The 23505-nt window shown below is 37.7% G+C and overlaps 1 long non-coding RNA gene across 1 annotated transcript; it reads left to right on the forward strand.

Moving 5' to 3' along the window:
- The first annotated feature begins 8245 nt into the window (after positions 1-8245).
- LOC114309770 (uncharacterized) lies at positions 8246-8758 on the forward strand. Its single transcript, XR_014363265.1, has 3 exons — positions 8246-8367; positions 8465-8515; positions 8609-8758. It is a non-coding gene; the product is annotated as an uncharacterized LOC114309770 (long non-coding RNA).
- The last annotated feature ends 14747 nt before the right edge of the window (positions 8759-23505 follow it).

The following is a 23505-nucleotide window of genomic DNA, read 5'->3' on the forward strand; positions in this document are numbered from 1 at the left end:
CACTTCTATGCACAAAAGGAGCAAGAGAGAGAGAGGCTTTGGAGAGAGAGGCAGAGATCTTGCTCTGGAAGTTTTGTAGAGAGAGAGGGATTTTAGTGAGAGAAGCTCTCAAGCTTGTCCAAGAAGTTCAACCTTTTAGAAATGAGATATTTGGCTCCATATATAGCAAAAGGCAAGAGTTTGGTCGAAAATATCTAAGTTAGGACAGCTGGAGCATGCTGGAAACAGATGGAGATGAAATATCTTCAAAAAATCTGAATTTGTGTCACTTTTGGCCGATCGGCCATCTTTAGTGCCGGCCTGCTACTTGTGATGGCCGATCTGCTACTTTTTTGGCCGACTGCACATATTTGTGGCTGATAGCAAATTCTGCTCTGCAGACCCAATTTCAAACGGGCATAACTCCTTCATATGGACTCCTTTTTAGGCATTCTTGTGTCCAAATTGAAGCCCCGGAAGTAAGCTTTCCAATGGTGGCAGCCTTGCATCAAAATTTCAACTATAGAAAAAGTTATGATTGTTTTAGTGAAGCCTCTTAGTTTCGATCCTACCCGGATTGATGCCCAATTTCAACCAATCATATCTCCCCCATCCGGACACGGCTTTAGGAGATTCTTGAGTGTAAAATGAAGCCCCGGAAGTCTTCTTTCCAACGGTGGTGGCCTCATAGCTTAAATCTAAGTGAATAGACAGATAAGCCTGATTTAGCAAGGACCGCTAGACTCTCTCTTAGCGATTCATACCCAACTTCTTCTTCAGCTAGGTTTCTTCCCTCTTCTCCTCTTTTCTTCAACTCCAAACTTCTAAACAAGGTGTTTTGAAGATTTTTCAAAGATTTCAACTCTCTTTCATTTATATCCACTTTATCCTTGCTCGGTTTACCGAAAAGCACAAGATTTGACAAAATGCGAGCCTTGGAACATCGTAGAAACTTTATTTCAAAAATATTTTGAAAGAGAGGGTTTTAAGGTCTAAAAACCATCCAAAATAGCTTTGGTCCAAAATGGGGTGTGAGGTTAGGATTTAACTCTCCTCCTGCCGAAGAAATCGAACCTTTGCCCTGCATACCTTTCATCACCAAGTAAACCATCAGTAGCGCCCAAGTCTTAAGGACGGTAAAAAATGGAGTGTCTACAATTATACACCTAGGGTTCATAATCCACCATTTTAACCCATCAATTGAACTCCCAACATCTCAAACCCTAAACCCCCAATTCTCATAATATACTCTTGATGCCCAAAAATATAGGTTTTGTATGTATATAATCAAAATACCACAAATCTATCTATTTATGGAAGTATTGAGGAAGAACAAGAACCCCTACCTCAAGAATCAAGCAAAGGAGCAAAGCTTTGATGAGAATCCATCACAAATCTGAGCTTCAATCGGTTGAAAATGTTGATCTTCTCTTGTTCTCCATCCTTGATGCAAGATCCATGGTGGATTTGCTGATAAAAGTGGAGGAAATCAAGGTTTTTAGGGCTAGGTTTTCGGACCTAGAATGAGAGGAAAGAAGAGGGGAAAAGAAAATGTAAGAAATGATCTAAAAATCACGTTTTTAGGCTGCTGAACTCGCGCAGTCCGCTCGAGCATCCCTTTTCCCGCTCGAGCGTACCTGCTTCCAACATAGATTCCGAAACTTCGAATAGGTATAACTTTCCCATCCGGACTCCATTTTAGGTCGTTCTTGTGTCCAAATCGAAGCCCCAAAAATAAGATTTCCAATGGTTCTAACCTCACACCCAAATTCAAAGTGTGGCAAAAGAAAAGGGCAAAAGAGTGACGACTATTTATAGGAAGATTATTCGAATTAAAGTTTTTGGTCTAATCTTACTTTACCATCATGTTACCACTTCAATCAATGACCCAAAATAAAATATGGAGGCTTCAAACATAATAATAAGAGGTCAAAAAAACAATCCCACTAGCCTTAGAAATTCAAACTCAACCAGGCAGACTGCTTGAGCGCCCAATCTCGCTCTTGAGCTTGCAAGCCAACAAAGCCGGCCGCTCTAGCGACCACTCCTACGCTCGAGCGGGAATTCACAACTCTCAGAATTTTCGGACAGACTGCAAAAATACTGGAAGCCTCACAAGTCCACTCGAGTGTCAACTCCCTCGCTCGAACGGAAGGAAAAATTCTAGATTGCTACAATTCCCGTTGCCCTGGCGTTTTATGCCAGGTACCGAAAAAATCGAAGGAAACACCGAGGTGTTGGAAGGCAACATTCAACCCTGGTTAGCTTGAAGCGTACCAAAATTCCATGAACCATTTTTTTGAGTTTTCTAGTTTTTCTCTAGTCTTTTTATATTTGTGTACTAAGACAAAGTTTTAAGTTTGATTGGAGTTGTAATTTAAGAACTTTTAGTTTCCGTGTTGTTAATTAATGGATGATGGTAAATTTGGTGGCAACATTGATGAGGATTCTTAATTAAGAAAATTGATTTTAAGTTTCAAACTCTATCATGATGTCCTCAAATTTTGGGGCGTCACAACATGGTATCAGAGCTCTAGGTTAGAATACCTAGGGACAGTGGGAAGATGTTTAACCTCAATTGAGGAGTAGTGTCATGTGTTAGAAGGAATAGAGTTATGTGACTCATAGTTTATGTGAGCCTTATGCTAATCATAGTAACTATCCTTATTTGATTCTAACTATTCCTCTAGCTTGATGCCAAATTTGTCAAATGTAAAATCATCACTTCTGTATCTTCATTGAACCTTTCCAATTCGACAAAGTATTGCCTTAAGATGATCAATTGGCAATTTTTGAGCCTTGATTATTGTATCTTGAATGTTGTTCTCTTGAAAACCAGTTGCACTTTTTTAATCCTTACAGGGTGAAGAATCTTAGGTATTTGCTTTGAAATGTGTATGGCCAAACACAATTTCAATTCAAATATCTAGTTTGGTCACCAGCTCCATAATCTTAACCCTATTAAAAGTTCAAAACCATCATGTCATCCGACTGGACCGTTTGTTCAAATTCCATTTGAATTCTTATGCTAATTATGCTATTATCGTAGCCACGTCATACTCTTTCTTCTCTACTACAATTGTGTGAATCTTGGGATTAGAGCTTGAACAATTAGAAACACCTATGAGTGTAGTTTCACCGTTAGGAGGTCAAACTCAAGTAGATCTCATATGCAAATCATGTGAACTAGGAGTCTCCAGTTTGCATTTAACTTGCGACCTACGAGTCATGGAAATGTCAGACTTTGACGTTATCCTAGGAATGGACTGGTTATTATCCCATAGAGCCACCATTAATTGCTTTCAAAAGACGATGACTACCTACTCTCATGATGGAACACGATTCTAATTTAAGGGGGATAAACGAGATTCCTATCACTGACACGTGGAAAGTCAAAGTGGCCCGATCACCTAGCTGGGTGGCTAGCCAGCTTAGTTCTGCAAGACAAGGATCGTATGGAACTAGAGAAACCTCGTGTGGTGTGCGAGTATGCTGATGTATTCCTAGAGGAGTTACCAGGACTATCCCCAATATGAGAAGTAGACTTTACCATTGAACTACAACCTAGTACATCATCGATCTCAATGGCACCACATCGTATGGCACCAGCTAAATTGAGAGAGCTAAAGACACAGTTGCAAGAATTATTGGACAAGGAATTTATAAGGCCAAGCACGTCCCTGTGGGGAGCACCAGCCTTATTTGCTAAAAAGAAAGATGAGACACTTAGGTTGTGCATTGATTATCGACAACTCAATAGTCACCATTAATAATCGATTTTTACTACCTAGGATTGATGACCTCTTCGATCAGCTTAGAGGGGGAAAGTATTTCTCAAAGATAAACCTCAGGTCTGGGTATCACCAGTTGCATATTTGGAAAGAAGATATTCTTAAGACTGTATTTTGAACCTGTTACGGCCACTATGAGTTCGTAGTGATGCCATTCGGCCTAACCAATGCACCAGGCGTGTTCACGAGCTTAATGAACAAAATATTCATGCCTTACTTAGATCAATTTGTGGTAGTTTTCATTGATGATATTATGGTGTATTCCAAGTCTGAAGGAGACCATGAACAACACTTGAGAATAGTACTTTTAACCTTGAGAGAGAACCAACTGTATGCTAAGGCTAGTAAATGTGAGTTATGGATGGAGGAAGTTAAGTTTTTTGGTCACGTGGTGTCTGAAAAGGGAATATCAATGGACCTAACTAAAGTAAAAGTAGTGATAGAATGGAAGCAACCTAACAACACAATTGAGATTCGTAGTTTCTTAGGATTGGCCTGTTACTATCAAAGATTCATTCAAGACTTCTCAAAATTAGCCAAACCAATGACACATTTAACTCAAAAGGGGGTTAAGTTTGAATGGAACGAGTCAGCAGCGCTATCTGCGCCATAGATCTAGGAGCGTTAAAAGCAGTAAAGGTACCGGGGTGCAGCGCCTAGATGCGAGCAAGAGTGGGAGTAGCTTCAGAGAAGACCCAATAACTTAGAAAAGAAACTTTCCCTTAAGACTGAGGGGACTCTCTCACACCGCCACCAGCTTCAATTACTGGAGGGAGACTGGCAGAGAGACTAAAAGACTGAGGGCGATGCACTTTCTCCGAAGATGATTGCCTAGCAGCATTGGAATGGGTAGATGTTGGGTAGCGATCGGGTGAACTGGCCTCGCGAGAAAGGCCAAAGCTGCTTGCATCATCATGTCGCTTCGAAAAGGGGTCGTCCATATGGCAGTGTAGACGTGCCCTTGGGCTTCATGTTATAGTTCGGACTCAAATGTCATGGTTCTTAATCTGATCTCACAATATGCGATGTGAGATTAATAAATCACCAAAGAGTCCAAATCCGGCAAATCGTTTTGGAAAACTGATTTTTAAGAAAGAAATGCCAAACATGGACTGCTTTGCCCGATACAGAGTCGCCACCTAAATATTTTATTTTGGGGGGAATTTAGGAAACCCTGACTCGTGCCTAAGGCCACGTGTTCGTCATCACCAAAGTTGCCTTGGCTCGGGAACTTGGGTACGATTGGGGAAGGTCATCTACAAGCACCCCCGTTCGCCCGATAAAAGATCAGCCTGTACTAAGAATGATATCTTATTTTTGAAAACACATGCGTTCTTATTCCGGTTAATTAGCTAGAATTACTATGTGATGTGCACAACACACAAGTATAGACTAGATCGCCTAATTTGGAACAAAGCATCGCATATCCGTTTGTTTGGAAAATGGTTTGAAGTTTGCTACTCGCAAGTAGGCTAAAAATACGAATTTCAATGAATCGTTCCAATTCAAGCAATCCAACCTTCACTCACAGGCATTCAGGAAGTTATATCACATAAGCAATTAGCCTTATGGCAAGCATGCTGACATGGCAACATTAACACACATGCAGTATGCTAAAGCATAAACACTTACAGTGTACTCCGAGCCAAAACAAAGAACTATTTAGTAATCAATGCATGATCCTAATTCATGTCAAAATGGCTAATGCAACACATGCAAAATGCAACTAGAAATAGGCTCGGCTATTCTAAGATGACATATGAGATGCGACAATTCGATACATGTATTCAACTTGGAATTGAAATACAATGCAGTTAGTATGATGTGCCGAGTCCGGTGCATGTAATACAGATGAATAGTGCAAACATGTATAGCATAAGGATGCTAATTGAAATATGCCCTAGAACTAACCACTGAAAGTAGGTAAGTAAAAGGGAAAAAGAAGTGGGGGTTAGAAGACATGCATCACACACACGCACGCTTATTACAAAATTGTGCCCTCTCGACGGGAGGACCGAAAGAATAATACAAATTAACTAATTAACTAACTTACAAGCTAATTAATTATTACACAACCTTTAACTAATTAAACAAATTAATTAAGCTATGAAAAATAGTAAAACAGCCTTGGGAAGAGGGATGAATGCATGCTCGGACGGTTTCGCTCATAAATCCATCGCCATGTTTCATGTTGCCTCTGTTTGCACTGTTTTGCACCTCTAAAGACTGCACAAGTCTCTGTGATGCTCCAGAACCACTTCATGGTCATGCTGAGAGGCCATCGGCCAAATGGAAAGGCCATCGGCCAAGGAAAATTGGTCATCGACCAAATATAAGGCTATCGGCCAAGGGTTTGTTGCCGATCGGCACTGAATATGGTCGATTGACCATTTCTTCCTGTGAAAAGCTCCTGTTGCTATAACAGAGGACAAACAGAGCATGGCAATACATTTACAAGACAATGTCTGCACAACTACACCCCTTATCATGTTTAAGACTCAAAGGTGTGTAGTTTTCGACCCTCGGGCCACCAATCACACATTTCAATGCATGATGGCCAAAGGAGCCAAGTGTGCAATTCAATATCAAATGAAATGCATAGAACACATAAGGGGGGCCAACCTCTATCATGCTTGATCAAGAGGCAAGGGAATGCACACATAATGCAATACAACCTAAGCATGCAAGCATACAATATGCAATAGGCATACAACCTAAATATGCAAACATGCATAGCATGCAACAACATGCAAAATGAAATAAGCATGCAACAACATGGTAAGATGGACTTAAACCAAAATGGGCTACTTTCAAACATGCCCAAATCAGTGGCCAAAGTGCTAAGGAATGATGGACAAAAACACATACAAACATGCACATGTGATGGCCTATAAGCTAGGCATAAGAGGGAAACTTTCAAGAGCACTTAAAAGTGGACAAATATGGACATGTAACATATATTGTAAGCGCTGAAATCATGCATGGAAAGGTGCCAAACCAACCAAAGTACACAACCAAAGCATGCAAGAAAGACCAAAGCTTAAGACTAGCCAAGGGACTTAAACCATGACTATGCAAGACAAGCCCCAAAGGGGCAAGGGGACCTAAAACAGTTCTAAGGCAGGTCCAAACAAGACCAAAAACATGCTCGAAACTAGCCAATCCAAAATGTAGACCAGAAAGAAACCCACATAGGCGGTGAAACGTGGATTAGAAAGCAACCCACATAGGTGGTGAAATGTAGATTAGAAAGCAATCCAAAATGTAGACCAGAAAGAAACCCACATAGGCGGTGAAATGTGGATTAGAAAGCAACCCACATAGGTGGTGAAATGTAGATTAGAAAGCAATCCGACGTGTAGACCAGAAAAAAACCCACATAGGCGGTGAAATGTGGATTAGAAAGCAACCCACATAGGTGGTGAAATGTAGATTAGAAAGCAATCCGACATGTAGACAAGAAAGAAACCCACATAGGCGGTGAAATGTGGATTAGAAAGCAACCCACATAGGTGGTGAAATGTAGATTAGAAAGCAATCCGACGTGTAGACTAGAAAAAAACCCACATAGGCGGTGAAATGTGGACTAGAAAGCAACCCACATAAGTGGTGAAATGTGGACTAAAAAGAACCCATTGATTTGTCGAACAATACTTTTAACACTTGATTTTTATGTACTTTATATTCCACTTTTTAATTTTAAATCAAAACTTAGTTCTCTTGACTTTATGTTCCATTAGCCTATGGGAACAGGATACGTGTCCATTTGTTGTCTTATGTGAATTTAAACGCTGCAGTGGGCATTAGTTATCGCTTTCTATCAAGTAATCACCCGTTTTCTATATATTATATCCCGAGGCCAGTGGGCATTAGTTATCTCGTTCTATCAAGTAATCACTAGTATTCTATACATTATATCCCAAGGAAAGAGTGCATGCCATTCTCTTCATCGTCCATGGCTTCGAGTAGTAGTGCTCCATTTGTTGTTGTAGAACATCCTAGTTTGGAGCAGTGTATCACTAATTTATGCTACTGTTGTCCAGACGACACTTGCCAATTTGCTGTGAGCCTTCGACGAGGACCTCCATGGCCTTTCATTACAATCCAGAAGAAGAAAAAGCTCTATCTTGCTCTTTTCAATGGCAAGAATGTATTTAGCATCCAATATCCTCCAAAGAGTGAAGTTTTCAATTACTTAATTCTTGCATTAGTTCAGATTCCAAAAGACACAAAAAGATTTGGTTTTGTTTTATTAGCTCTTCTCTGTTTTTGTTTTAAATTTTGGGTAATTTTGCTAGTATATACCTTAACTAATAAAGAATACAGAGGATGAGAAGGTAGCAAAGGGCCACATATCTCTAAATCCAGAGCATTGCAAATCTCTTGATGTTTCATTGGGGCACACCATCCTTTTGCAAGTGTAAGTACAATCTACTGTTGTGTTGTGCTGCTGCTCCATAGCCTACATACATAATCAATTCTGCAGTTGTTTTGATTTTATTTTTATAGGTTTGCTCCTCCTCCTAATGGGTTTGATGTAAATGTATTGAGAATCATGGTAGAATTACTTCCGGAAAGTTCAACGCCAACTCAAATGGTATGCAATTCCATATATAACCAACATCTAAAATGAATCTAGTTTAACAGCAGAACTTTTGAAGTAATTATATTGATTAAATTTCATTTTTCTGCAGATAACGACTTCTACCCTGGGGAGAGAATTTAGAAACACATTCCATCATCAGGTGTTTTTTGAGGGAATTTTTTCTAGTAGTAGTGATTAGTTGATGCAGAGGCACTAGTTTTTACTGAAATTGATCACTTTTTGGATTGTGCAGGTTTTTACTGAATATCAGAGGGTGGTATTTGCATATAAAGGAAGCTCATATGCATGCAGTGTCGTGGAAATTTCTCTCGGTGAGAATGAGGGGAGTGAATCTCTGAGGAGCACAAAGCAGGGGATGATCCGAAAGCGCACGAAAGTGATAGTTGAAGTCCTAACACAATCACTGGTAAATAAATCACACATTCATTCATTGTCACTTGCACTTTTGTGTTTGTCTCCATGTCTCTGACACATTCATTTCTCTATTATTATCTATATCTATTTATACTATTCTAAAGTGAAAATTTCCTATCATATTGACACAATAGTGCGTTAAAAGTACATCCCCCCTCCCTTTTAGATAATTAGCTTTTTTTTTTTTTTTTTAAATCTATGTCTACCCAATAAATTATAAGTAAAAGTTATATTAAATAGACTGGTATAAATTTCTAAATAAAAATAAGTTATAATTATTATTTTTTAAGTTGTAACAAACACAATCCCAGTGAATTAGAACCCAAAACTTTTGATTTAGAAAATAATATTTTTTTTATCACTTGAATAATAATAAACATATATACTTCAATTAAAATTAAATTTTATATTTTACAAATTTAACACCCGCATGACCACTTATTATTAGAGAAAATTGGTAAAAAACCTTATTTAGATAAAGTATAAAACATTTGATCCAAGATAAAATTTTATTTTGTGATAAAGACATGTTGAAAATTTCGTAGAAAAATTGACCAGAAAAATTGCGAGAAAAGTTACCGGTGATAGTGACTAGCGGCCAGTGGCAGTAGGTGAGATAGAAAAATGTGTGATATTCAATCGATAGAGTGTTGAATGACAAATTTGGTGATTTCAAGAAATATGGTGATTTCAAGAAATAGACTAATAGATTGATTTCAACATATAATTGTTTTTTGACAAGTTATGTATTATTATATGAAAATTCTAATATGCACACCTTAAAAATAGTGTACCATATACACCATTAATTATGTCATTTTCTTCTTTAGTTACGATTAAATTTTTTTTATTTTTAATTATGACATTATTTTAGTTATAACTCATGTTTTCTTTAGTTATGTTCCACGTTAGGTTTAGTTATGACATTTTTTTTCTTTTTTAGTTATGACTAAAAAAATATGAAATTATGTAAATTTTTTATTTAATTATAAAGTGTATACAGTACAATCATTTGAAAAGTGTGTACATAAGCCTATTTTGGCAACTAAAAAGAATTAACTTATTAGCTTATTTAAGCTACATAATCTCTTTATTTTTTTACACATTTAAAAAATAATAATAATAAATAAATGAATAAACCACTTCACAAAATTGGCCTATAATTTAAGCCTAATTAATGGGTGACACATGAAATATATATACAATTTAGATAATTAATAATAAATTTAAATAATAAAAAATTTAATACCATGTTGTTTAAGTGATAACTATACCGTGAAGAGAAATTTTTTTTACTAAACCAATACGGTGATTATTAGCTACTTTCTTACCAGTGATATGTATCTATCTACTATCTGTCAATATGATTTGTGAATTTTAAAAGTTGTTGGCATGGTTGATCACAGGGTACCCTAATCCACGGAGCTGAAACATTTAAAAGCATATTTAGGGAAAACTTCAATATGGAATCACTGAAAGAAGAACAACTATCACTTGGCATTGGAGGTATGACTTCCCAATTTGCTCAAATACTACAGTCAGCATTTGGCTGACGGATGGTTTCTCCTTCTCAAGCAAAGAGGTATAATATTTCCTTTGGTAATTCAACTATTCATTCAAATTATAATCCAAATTGATATTCATCTATTTTCCCTAAAATAGAGGCTTCCAGCCTTACTAGAGAGAATCAATTTCTATCAAAAGAGACTTATATGAGTACCTTTTTTTTCTTTTTATTTAAATTGTACAAAACAATAAATAAGTAAATAAATGTGTGGTGCAGATTCACACTTTGTGTGATGTGGTCACTAGTTCATGTAAGAGGAGTTAACTTGAGCCCACTAATTAATTGGGCCCAATCGAAGCCCTATCGGAAGCCCAAAAATTGGTGAGCTTGAAGAAATTATTGCCAAATGGGCCCAAGTGAAATCTATTGAACGGGCTCACGAGAAAACCAACAAATTGGGCCGAAGAAGACCCATCAAGCAGATATCTCTAAAGAGAGTCCAACAAGCCCATCTGAGGAGGCCCAGATCATTCGGGCATCCAAAGAGGTTAACCATTACTTTCAAAAGAGATGAAACCCTCGGAGGAGATCCAGTCTCCGAGGTATTGGCTTAGTCTTGAAAGGGTTCGGAACCACGAACCTAAAGACCTATTTGAGCTCGGACTCGAAAGGGTTTGGATCCATGAACCTAGAGATCTAAAGCACTTGGCTTCGAACGAATTCAGACGCAATCTAGAAGCCGCTTCATTAATGAGTCCCATAACACTTGCAGGCTCGGAGCTTTCTAGGATCTACGCACCAGAACTATGGGCGTAATGGAGTCCGAACAAAGGACCTGATCCCGAGAACGGTGAGTGGAGATAAATTCACTCTTCGATTAAACTAGCCTATACCCGGGTCAAGGTAGCACGATCTAGGGGGTCCCTGACACTCGGCAATATTTGTGGCAGGGCGTTCTCTTGAACTACCCTTGACCTTTCTGCGGCAGGACGTCCTCTTAGACTACCCCTGACCCTTTGGGATGATTGGGGATCATTGGTTAGGTGTGGCTAAGAAGAAGGGTTCGTCGAGAGGTTAATCTCCTCTTTAGGGTTTTTCCCATCCTCGGAGAGGTCATCTCTTTAGACAAGGTGGTTAGAGAGAATATTCCCCATGTGCCTTGCACATGGGCTCCATCCTACATCATAAGGTGCTTATAAATAGCACCCACCCATAGCTTTTACAAGGGATGGATTTTGGAGAGGCAACTTTTGGGAAAGAATTGATTTCCCTTCTCCATTATCTACCTTGAGAGTGAAAGTGGGAGATCCATGTGAGGGCCTTGCCATTATTCTCTCTCTAACTACTTTGCATTCTTCTTCACCCAATCTCTTATCTCCATCATCTCTTTGCTTTTGAGTTCTTAGTTATGACTATAGAAGAATCTAAGCCTCTCATCATTTATAGAGAATTTGAGTTTTCTTCAAAGATCTTTGAAGACCTTTGAATTTTCTAACGACATTCTTGTGAAAGTGGGAGATCCATGGGAGAGCGTTGCCATTTTTCTCTCTCTAATTACTTTGCCTTCTTCTTCACCCAATCTCTCATCTCCATCATCTTTTTGGTATTGTGTTCCTAGTTATGACTGTTGAAGAATCTAAGCCTCTCATCATTTCTAGAGAATTCGAATTTTCTTCAAAGATTTTCGAAGATCTTCGAATTTTCCAACAACGTTCTTGAACCCCCTCATACAGTTCACATACTTCTTTTTTTGATAATTTTTTAAATTGCTTTTTCAAACTCACTAGCATTACCGGTTAGTTGTTCCTCCCAAAAGTTTGTTTGTTTGCATGAGGTTTTGAAATGTATAGAAATTGTATTGCTATAAAAGAAGGAAAATGCTACTAGGCACACTCTCTATCATTAAAAAAAGCTATGAATTTTTGTGGTGAACCACTTTGTGGTAAAAGTTAGGAATAGTGAATATAAAGTGAAAGTTACTAACCATTGTGGATATGTTTTGAATGTTGTGATTATGTTATGAACGGTGTGGTGTAAATATTATGGACTATTTTTGGTGAGAAATGTTACAAATCATTTTGGTGAGAAAAGTTACACATTTTTTTGGTGTTTGTCACGAAATGTTATGGTTATGTTACGTATGTTGTGGTAGGTGCATACAATATGTCTCTTTCTAAAAGTGCTCATTGTAACAACTCCTGTAAAAGAATGATTAGTAATTGTTAACTTGGTTGTTAGTAGGCTGTGGTAGAATTGTAATGCAACTGTATTGAAATCAATATAAAGTTGTGAAGGGATACTTGTAGAAAGTGTCCTAATGTGTCATATAATTTATTTATTTATTTTTTTAGGCTCAAAGACGCTTTGCACATTTGGGGGGGCATACATGTTTATCAATTAGACACATGAAACATATTATAAGTTTGAACAATTACTTAGAGGATACATATTATTAATCCTTATTTTAAACTTTAGATATTAGTGTTATGCTGCACTTTTTAAAAATTAATATGTCAGTGTATCTTGTGTCCATGTTTGCGCTTCTTAGCTTTGGTTATTAACTATTGACTTTCTTGTGCTAGGTTTAATTTGAAGCATATAAGAGGCATGCTACTATATGGTCCACCAGGTTCTGGAAAAACATTGATAGCACGAAACATTTGCAAATTACTAAATGCAAAAGAGCCCCTGGTCTCTCTCTCTCTCTCTCTCCCTATTTGTTTATCTTATTCTGACACTTCTTTTTCTTCTCCCATTAATGCAGATTATACATGGACCGGATGTGTTAAATGCATTCCAAGGTGTATCGGAGAGGAAAATAAGGTCACTCTTTGAAGCAGCCAATGAGGATGAAAACAGATATGGTAAAGACGCACAGTTCATATCTTCATTGTAAATTCACTTCATTGTGCAGTTCATTCATACTCATATTGAGATTATTTTAATCTTTTCTTTCATGAGCTAAAAGTGACCTACATATCATCATATTTGATGAAATTGATTCGATTGCTAAGGTGAGCACATGTACAACATTTGCTCCTTCTGAGTGCTATTAGTTGTGCAACCTGCAATTTGTTTTGTACATATGTGAATTTCACAATACCAGATTTAGGTTTTCTACATAATTCAAGTCTTTGTTCCCTATTAAGGTTTTACATCATTTTGGTTTCCTTGTATTTGCATGTATTATATGTTCTACTCCTCCATTCCATTCCCATTTCATAACCTGGCCAATTTGTTGCTTGTGGGATGTCTTTTTATTTTTTATTCCTTTTTGGTAGTAGTGATCTGTACTCCAGACTTAGTGAATGTAATGTAAGTTTGTAACTCATCTTTTGAAACATTGAGAATAAGATAAGATACAAGGCTCAAGTTTCACGCTTCTACATCAATATGCTTTTCTAAGACAAGCATTCACCATTGAGTGCATAATCCAGATTAATTAGCATTATTTTGACATTATTTTCTATGCTCTATTATTTGCAATTCTCCTTGTTATCCACTTCTAAATTTTTTATTGGTTTAAACAAAACCTATGCTTTAATTGGTGTGAACAGTCAACATCAAAATGCTACTCTATATGAAAAAGGTTGCTCATGATTAAAAGTCTTGAATTTAGAAAACAATGGGTAAGAGGGGCAGTGTATCTTATCCAAAGACCCCAAAGGTATTGGTCATCCAAAAACCTTTTTTTAAAAAGTAGTTCCTAAATAATAGGTGCTCAATTGTTTTGTACATAAAAAGTAAATTGTCATATAGGAAGCATTTGACTGACCTTAGGTGATCATCACATCTGCATGTACTTAATAACTTCTCCAAGATAGTTGTATCGAGTATATGATCCCTTTATCCCAAAACCTCTGCATACCGCACGGTGTGGCATCTCTCATATTAAAATTGAAGGAGGCTATCTTCAAGGAGCCTTGTAGGTGCACTTGGCCTTCCTTCCAAGATTAAGGGCTCTTCACGTTGGCACGCTCATATCCACTTGGGCCCCCTTGGGCAAGCCAAGTTTGCATCTAAACGTACATCTCTTAATATGATTCTACACTTGTTTTCCCATCACCCTAATACACTCATGACAGTCTAGATCAATAGAAGAGCCTAGGGATACCTTTGGGTTTGGTGCCACCCCAGTGAACTAACAACTCTCGTGTGAGCTTGTTAGGGATTTTGGACTTGGTTTATTGGAATTGAAGATTTGTGAAGATGTTGCATCCTATTCTTGTTGAAGGGATTTGCACTTGACCGACCTTAGAGAGATCTCGACATGAAGACAAGTCTAGAACATGATAAAGACAAGTGATTGCTTCATATCCGAGCAAGTGTGACCACCATTCCAGCCACTAGGTGAATTGGCCAATATAGCCTAATCCTTCTATAAATATAGCCTCCACTTCCATGCATGAAGGTGATGTAACCATCTCCATCTCCATCTCCATCTCCATCTCCATCTCCATCTCTTGCTTATAGTTTTGGTTTTCCACTTTTAGACCTCTATAACAACTCCCTCACTCTTTCCTTTCCCAAGGCTATCTTTGTTTTCACTTAGCTAGTATCCGATGACCTAGTGTCATCTCAGAATCTAACATTCTTCCCAGAAAGCTCCTTTACTAGCTCATGTAGCCTCAAATCACCCACACAACCACATATAAAACTTCAATTTCCTTCATAATTCTAGGAGGTAGGAAAGATTCTTAACAAAATAAAGCATGAAGCAATGGTAGACTAAAAAGAATTAAAGAGTTTTGTGCAATCCCTAAGATTCTTTATTAAGCACAATCTTGTTGTATTTTATTATAATATCGGAGGCATTTAACCAAAAATTGAATGGTAATAGGTGAAAGGGCCCTATAGACTATACGAACCAAGCTTGAGTGACTTAGAGAAATGATGTGTGACAAGTCCTGAACACTTTTGCACATGCGGCACAGTCGCTTGTGGAGGTAAAAAAAAGAATTTTAGGAGTTTTGTGCAAGTCCTAAGATTCTTTATAAAGCACAATCTTCTTGTAAATTGTTGGAATATTGGAGGCATCCATCCCAAAATCAATTGGCAATAGGTGAAGGGGCCCTCTTGACAATATGAATCAAGCTTTGGTGATTTAGAGAGGCGATTTGGGACAAGTCTGTAACATTTCTCGAACATGAGGTCGAATTTTAACACTTCCTGAACATGCGGTCCAACTGCAAGTGGAAATTAGAGAAACCAAATAAAGACACCTAGAGTGGAGACTTGGCCCACAATAGATCACTTAAGACTCAATTCTAATACCATGTTAAAAATACTGGAGGCATCCAACCAAAAACTGATTGACAATAGGTGGAAGAACCCTCTAAACCAAGCTTGAGTGGCTTAGAAAGGCAATTTGTGACAAGTTTGCAACATAAATATAGGGCAGAGGACACAACAATGAGAATAGTAATCATAACCATTACGAGAGAGTGAGAATGGTGTTTTTGGGTTCCATATCTATATTATAAATCATGTCTTAAATATGTTTTTGGTTTTTTTTTTTTTTTTTTTTTTTTTTGCAGAAAAGAGGGGTAGCTATGGGACAACACCATATAGATGATAGGCTTGTAAACCAACTACTAACAATGGTCAATATCTTTCATATTTCTTTTTTCAATTTTTCCTTTTTATTGTTTCTCCTTGACTAGGCAATACTTGAAAATTTGCACGCCTTTCAGATTGATGGCATGAAAGTATTGAACAACATTTTTATTATTGCTACCACAAATAGAAAGGAGCTCATTGATGAAGCCCTACTGAGGTAACATTCTATCCCTTGTGTTGTTCTTTGTTGATTTTTTTATTCTTTTTCAACAATATCTCACATCTTTTGAACTCTAATGTTTTTCAAAATTTGAATTTATCAAATAAAGAAAAATGGAGTTATTTATACATATTTATCTTTTATGGGTAACCAAACAAATAGATATATATATATATATATATTAAAATAGGTATTCATTAACTTCACATTTTTCTAACTCAATAAAAAATAGAAATTTAGTTTATTGTATTTACTTGTAGGGAAGGTAGAACTGAACTACATGTCAAATTAGAGTACTCAGATGAGGGAGGGTGCTTGCAAATTTTGGATATCAACACAAGGAACATGAGACAAGCTTTTGTACTCGATGAAGATGTGAATATTCAAGAAATTTGTAAGTTGTTTGAGCAATATTGTTGTGTACGTGGAAACATCAATTCATCATTTATGTAATGAGATTGTGTATGTGCTTGTTTGCATAGCTTACAGGATGGATGGCTGTAGTGGATCTGCTATTGCATCTCTAGTCACTCGTGTACATTCATATGTTGTGGTCCAGGCAGGGGAGAGGGGACTAGTGAAGCACGTCCGGAAGGATGCCAAAGTAACAATGAACCACTTCCTGCATGCTATAGAAGATATTAAGTCTAGACTTCACGAATCTGGCCTTGAACCACACAGGTAATACTCATCAAAATTAATTCTTGTAACTGAATGACATATCGTTCATATCATAGAATTTTTTTAATAGAAATTTTAATTTCAATTAAAACATGATGTTTTCTATATTTTAGCATGAAATCTTCCTTTGTTCTTTCTTGATCCCGAGTCCCAACAACAACCTTAATTATTTAAAACTGACTACTTATTGTTTCCCTCTAACTCTGTCAAAATTGACTTCTCTACAATGGAAAACAAAATCCACTTCCAACCACGTGTTTGGAGTGGCATAGAGATTTGTTTTCTGCTTGAAGGTCATATACATTATGGTTGCAAGAATACTTCAAACCAGTGCATTTACACAGATAGAATAGAAGTACTATATTGTCAAAATTTTGTCCACGCCTTCCTATTTTTCAACTTTAACAATATCCTATAAATTTTATTCAAATTATGAAGTGTTCTCCAATAAGGGAGACGCTACTACGTGCACCCTTAAAAGGGTGCATATGGTATGCCCTTCATAACAACCCACATATTTTGTGACATAAACCAGAAAATGACATAACTTTTCTCATCACGAAAAGTATAATGTTTTGCTCACCACAAAAAGTATATCTTCTGGAGTAATTTTTATCTCAAATTGACATAACACACCACAAACATTTGTAACTTCCACCACAAAAAGTCGTAACTTTTTTATGATGTGCCCTTTTTTAGGGGTGCACAGCATAGATTTCCCCTCCAATAAAATCATTCTTCTACAAAATATATATGCTTATTATTACATTCATTTCAATCATGGTACGTCCAAACTTGAGAACCTTCAGAGTTGCAAGATACTTTTATAGAAGCATTATTTGCAATGTATTCCCTTGTCCTGGACTCAACCTTTACAACTCCTAGATGAGTAGATTATAAAGGTAAAGCCCAACTTATACTAGATTTTTTGTGGCCACTGGCTTGCCAAGACACGAGAATTTTGGAGCATGGCAAGAATGTTTTCCTTTACAAAGCTGTTCTCATTTTACCAGCATTCATTTGGTTTTTTGTGTTAATGGAGACATTATTGTAGGTTTGTTTTGTGATTTGGTACAAAAAGATATGCACTTAGTGCTGACTTCAATTATTCCTGAAATTCAAGGATTTGATGTTATGATGAGTTGTTGGTGCAAAACGTTGGGATGAATGCAAATTGTCAGCTTAAGTCTTAATCTGATGTAACTATCTTTATTTATCAGTATTTATGAATATAGATGATCCAAAGAATAAGTATGTATAAGTTAAAACCTAGTTTATTTGATTTTTGTTCACTATTGATTTACATATTTTAAAGAATGGCAAATTATACTTGTAGTCCTTGTAGTTTGCCTCTTGTATTAATTTGTTCCTTATAATTCTAATTGCATCAATTTTACCCTTGAATTTTTCACTTTTCACGTAGTGTTAGTTTAATCCAATTGATAACATTAATGAAGAAATTTGATTGAAATGAAGGGGCAAAATACTTAATTCACTCTTCTCAAAGTGATCGAGGGGTTGACACCCAATTTAAAATGATCCATTCCCTTTTGAACAGAGCATTTAGCCCTTAATTTTTGTCCAATTTCTTAATTAATGTTATCAATTGAACTGAATTGATACAATATGAAAAATTACAGGTCAAAATTGATACAATTGGAATAATAGGGACCAAATTGACATAGGAGGCAAATTATAGGGAAGACAAGTATAATTTTCCATACCAAATAGCTGTTGATAAAGTTGAGTGGAGAAGAATGATTCATTTAGCTGATCCAATTTAATAAGATTTAAGGCTTGGTTTGGTCGGTTGGTTGGTACAAGTATAATTTTCCTTTTAAACAAATAAGATTTCATAGTTGCTTGATATAATTACAAGTAGTCGCACATTCCTTAAGAGAGATTTTGTAACTTTGTTAGATAGAAGAAAATTGTTCTTATTTTTGTTTTCTGATTAATTTTCTTGTTTTCTTCTGGTAGTTTCAGGATGGAAAAAGAGGAAATGGTAAGGATCTTGATTCTGTTATTTTGATCAGTAAAAGTGTCTGAACTTTTAGAATCATAATTTTAATTAGTAAATGATCTTACATTGCTGAATATTACTCTCGAAACTCCCTCCATCACCTGCTCTATAATCCTCCTCATTTTATATTTTGTTGTACAGATTCTACAACCGTTCAGCTCTAGTAATTTGACTGAAGTTTTACACATTCAACAAGACATTGCAAGGCTCAAGGAGGACAGTGCACATTTTTAGGCTACACTTGCTTCTTACAAAGAGGATGCAGTCAAACTTGAGAAGGAACTTGTAAGTCCTCTTATTTGTAAATTATATCAGATTCTCATTTCTTTTTCTTTTTCATCAAGGCTTTAACATTTTAGATCCGATATGGCAGGAGACACTTCGCTGTGCCCTTGATCGTATGTGAGTTCCAAGTGGTGTTTGACATTTTTGTTTGCTTACTATTTTAGAAACTATGTTTGAATTTGAAACTCTGTTTGGTTGTGTATAAATTTTTCATGTAAACTCCATTTAACAATGTTCCCACGTGTATGTTTAGTGTTGTAAAATAATCAATAACTGTGTGAGTAATTTTCTGACCATACTGACCGTTTAGTAATTAGCTAGAGAGCATTGGCAGAATAGATGGCTTCAGTTAACCTGTAACAGAAAGAAAAGGCTCCGGCGGTGGCTCTTCCACTCGGGGGCACTCCGACGATCAAGTCAGTATATCTCTCAAAGATAATCAAGTGCTAAACTTACTGCTCAAAGCATCAATTGCGTACCTTAGATCCACGGGGGTGCCTCTCTTTTATAGTTACCTCAATCCAAATCCCAATAGAAGCCTGACTTCTATGAATTCCTGTTCAGTACTTACCTTGGACTCTTTAAGAGATAAAGATAAACTCTCTAAGAGCTTTATCCTTATCTTGGCTAAATCTCCTTTTTATTCTAGGACTCTTGTCCCTTATCTTTTATCTTCTTATCTCGGATTCCGATATCTTCGGAGATAACCTTGGCCTTGCCGAGATCACCTCGGCGTCATGACCAGGACACGTGGCACCTCGGCTGACACGTCGGCGTCACCTGCCACGTGTTGGTACTCAGAAAATATATCCCCACAGTAACATATACTAAATTTTGATTGGCCAAAGATTTACGACTCTGTTAAGTCATTTTTATTTTCTTTCTTTTTTATTTTAAAAAAATAGTAATTTTGACCATTATTAGGAAGAAAAACAAAACTTTCTTTTAGGCTTCCCAAGACACAAAGGGTGTGTTTGTTTGGACGGACTGAACTTTCTTTCGTAGTCCTTGTTACATTTGTAACTGTCGTCTGACTTCGGCAATCTTCATACCGGCTTCATATTTTCTGGTAAGCAACTGTTTTCTTCTTATTCCAGTTCTTGATCTTTTCTGGAATTTCTTGTTTACTATTGCCTTGCTCAAATAATGAATTTGTGAATCATACATCTGAATGCGTTGATTTCACTTTTTGCTTATGCCTTGAATACATGTACTGTTCATAGTTCTTCTTGCACGCCTTGCCACTGTTCTTGGCCTTCAACCCTTTGTATTCTTCATGTTCTTGATAGTCCATCTCTGTTCTTGATTCTGAAACTTCGTATTTGTTTTCTGTTTTTTGTGTCTTTTCCAGATCTGTGCCTTTGATCTTCATCTCCATAGCTTTAGGTTTGGGATTTGTTTGTAGAACCCACATTTTAGGGCAAAACTGAAACATCCTTTCAAATTTCTTCATCAACTAAAACCTAGGTTTTTTGCCGAGGTCCCAATAACCCTATTTGAACCATCTTCTTATTGAAACCCAATACCTTTAGTTATCCCGACATCATGGGTATGTGGGAACATCGGGTAAACACCCCCTCTAAGTTGGAATTTTTTAGGCAAGAGTTTGAAATCCCAGCCGATGTCAATCTGAGGTTGGCTGGGGATGATGACTCCATCATGCCTACAGAAAACTCCATGCCCTTCCCTGTGGTTGCCTTTATCGAGTGTGGACTCCGGTTCCCACTTTACATCCTTTTTCGCGAGATTCTTCATTACTACAAGTTGAACCCCATGCAATTGGCCATTAACTCTTATCGAGTGATCCATGGCATTATTGCCTTAGCTAAACAGGAAAACGTTAGGATCACCCTAGCCGATATCCAGTACTGCTGTACCATGTGTGCCGTTAATTTGAAAGAAAAAGGCTACATTTATTACCTTAAGCCGAGGTCTACAAAATTCAAAATCGTAGCCGACCTCCCAGACTCCAACAAAGGGGGCTGGAGATGACTATTTCATTACCTCGGGAAATTGGGAGTTTGCTCCAGACGAGGATATCCATCTCTACCCTCTTCCTCGTTCAGTTTTAGAGGGCAAGGGTAAGAGCCCAATATTCAGCCTTGCCTGTTTTCTTTCGAAGTCTTAAATACTTTGTCTGTTTCTGACGTCTGTTCTTCTTGCAGCTGTTCGTCAGCCACCAAAAAATTTTCGTCAATCCTTTGTTCCCAGCAAGGATTTGAAGAAATTTCTGGACTTGCCAATCCACAAAAGAAAGGCGCCTCTGCTCCTCAATTTTATCCCAACTTATAAGTCAACTTTGCCCGACGTCCCTAAGAGGAAGAAGAAAAGCCTCTCTCCACCTTCTGCCACTACTCCACAGATCGCATCCATATCTCGGACATACCAGGGGTCAACTTCTGATCCGGCTGAGCAACTGTCTACTTCAGCTCCATACTTGGTTCCAATTTCACAGCGCCGCCGCCGACGTCAAACAGTTTCTACTGCCGAGATGGGTTGTGCAAAGCTAGTTGCAAAAGATCTTCTAGCCAGCATTCCATCATTGGTTGACGATCAACCAGCACAAACCCTTCCTCCACCTAAGCCAAAAAGAATTAAGAAGGCCCAACCAAAGGCTAAAATTACTCAGACTGAGTCTGAGGATGCTCTGCCTATATCAAGGTTGGCTGAGAGTGACAAACCTCAACCCTCTGCTAGGAAGAGGCGCTTGGAAACCCAGCCATCAGAGTCTCCAAAATCCAAAAAGCCGAGGTCTTCTTCCGCTACGACTTCGGGATCCAAGAAGAGCAATGCCCCCTGGTCCCCAAAAATTACTCTGGAGGACAAGCCAGTCTTGGCTACTGACAATGCCGACGACATCAATGTCGGCGTAGCCCTCAGCACAACTCTGCTCCTTCCCGGCGATCTTAACCGCAACGCCGAGTTGAGCGAGTACGAGAATTATGTGTTGATACTTCAACGCTCCGTTCAAGTAAGTGTCTTCTTCTTGGTAATTTTTTTCTTTCTGTTTTGTATTTAGAAAATTTTGTGCTAATTTTCGCCTTGTGTTCTTTCAGGCAATCCAGCATGCCCATTCCTTTTCTGTTCAGTCCTTTGAAAATCGGCAAAAGCTGGCCGACATGAAGGAGGAGTTCTCTTCTCTCCAAAAGATCAATAAGGGCCTTCAATAAAAAATGAAGAAGCTGGAGGATCAAGCCGAGGTTGCAATTAAAGCTCAGAATAATGCCGAAGAGAAGGCTGAGGCTGCTGAGGCTATCAGGAAAGTGGTTGAGTCCCAAAGAAAGGAGGCTGAAGAGAAGACGGCCCAAGCCGAGAAAGAGCTTCAAGAAGCCTTGGCCACCAAAGAGGCCGAAATAAAAGATGCTGATGAAAAGGCATATGCCCAAGGCATGGCCGACGTCACAGATGCTTACGAACAACAAGTGAAGGAGGCATGCAACAAGGGTTTTACCCTTGGTTGGATGTCCCTTCTGAAGAAACTTAACGTCCCAGAGGACTTGTCATTAAGAAAACCTGATGCCATTCCTCTGCCATTCCCTCCATTTCAACCTCCAAATCAAGATGTCGGCGAATCCGAATCCGAGGAAAATGATGAGGATGAGGATCAGGCCTTGGTGAGAAAATCCAAGGATGCTGATGGGGCCAAGTCCCCTCCCCAGAATGAGCAAGTCCTAGACTTGACACAGGATGAGGAAGGTGATGAGGTTCCCATAGAAGCTGTTCCCGAGAATGCACTAGCCGACATCTCCTCTGCGGACAAGAGTGTTGAAGAAACTCTGCAAGAAATTGATGCCGAGATAGCGGCGGATAAGGCTGCTGGGATGTCTTCTCAACAAGTATCTGATCTTCAAATTTAACCAACTGATAGAGAGGAGTCTTAGCTTCATGTTTTTCTTTTGCTTACTTGCATTTTGTTGCTTCTTTATCTTTTGGAACAATGTATGCTTTTTGTATGGCCGATGTGCCCTTCTCTTGGTGAATGAATATAATTTTTCTTTTCTTGTCTTCTCTTTATTGCTTTGTGCATCATTCTATACTTAGAACATTTTGCATGTCTTTTGTACTTCTTCCTTTTTTGTGCAATCTTCTCGAGGTGACACACCTCGGTTATGTCACTTGACGATTTACCTCGGCAAGTACCTGTCCTGTAAGTTGCTTATAGATTTCAAAAAGGATAAACATATACTGGTTTAATCTCAACTTTATAAACTTTTCTCAAGTTATAACAAGTGTTAAACAATGATCTATTTGTAAATTGCTACAAATTTCCACAAGCGTTAAACAATATATATTGGCTTAACTTCAACTTGTAAATTGCTACAAATTTGAACAAGTGAAGATAAACAATTATCTCGACTTAACTTCAACTTGTAAATTGCTACAAATTTCAACAAGTGAAGATAAACAATTATCTCGGCTTAACTTCAACTTGTAAATTGG

Source organism: Camellia sinensis, chromosome 3, assembly GCF_055761805.1.
Source record: "Camellia sinensis isolate YWXY chromosome 3, ASM5576180v1, whole genome shotgun sequence".
NCBI lineage: Eukaryota > Viridiplantae > Streptophyta > Magnoliopsida > Ericales > Theaceae > Camellia > Camellia sinensis.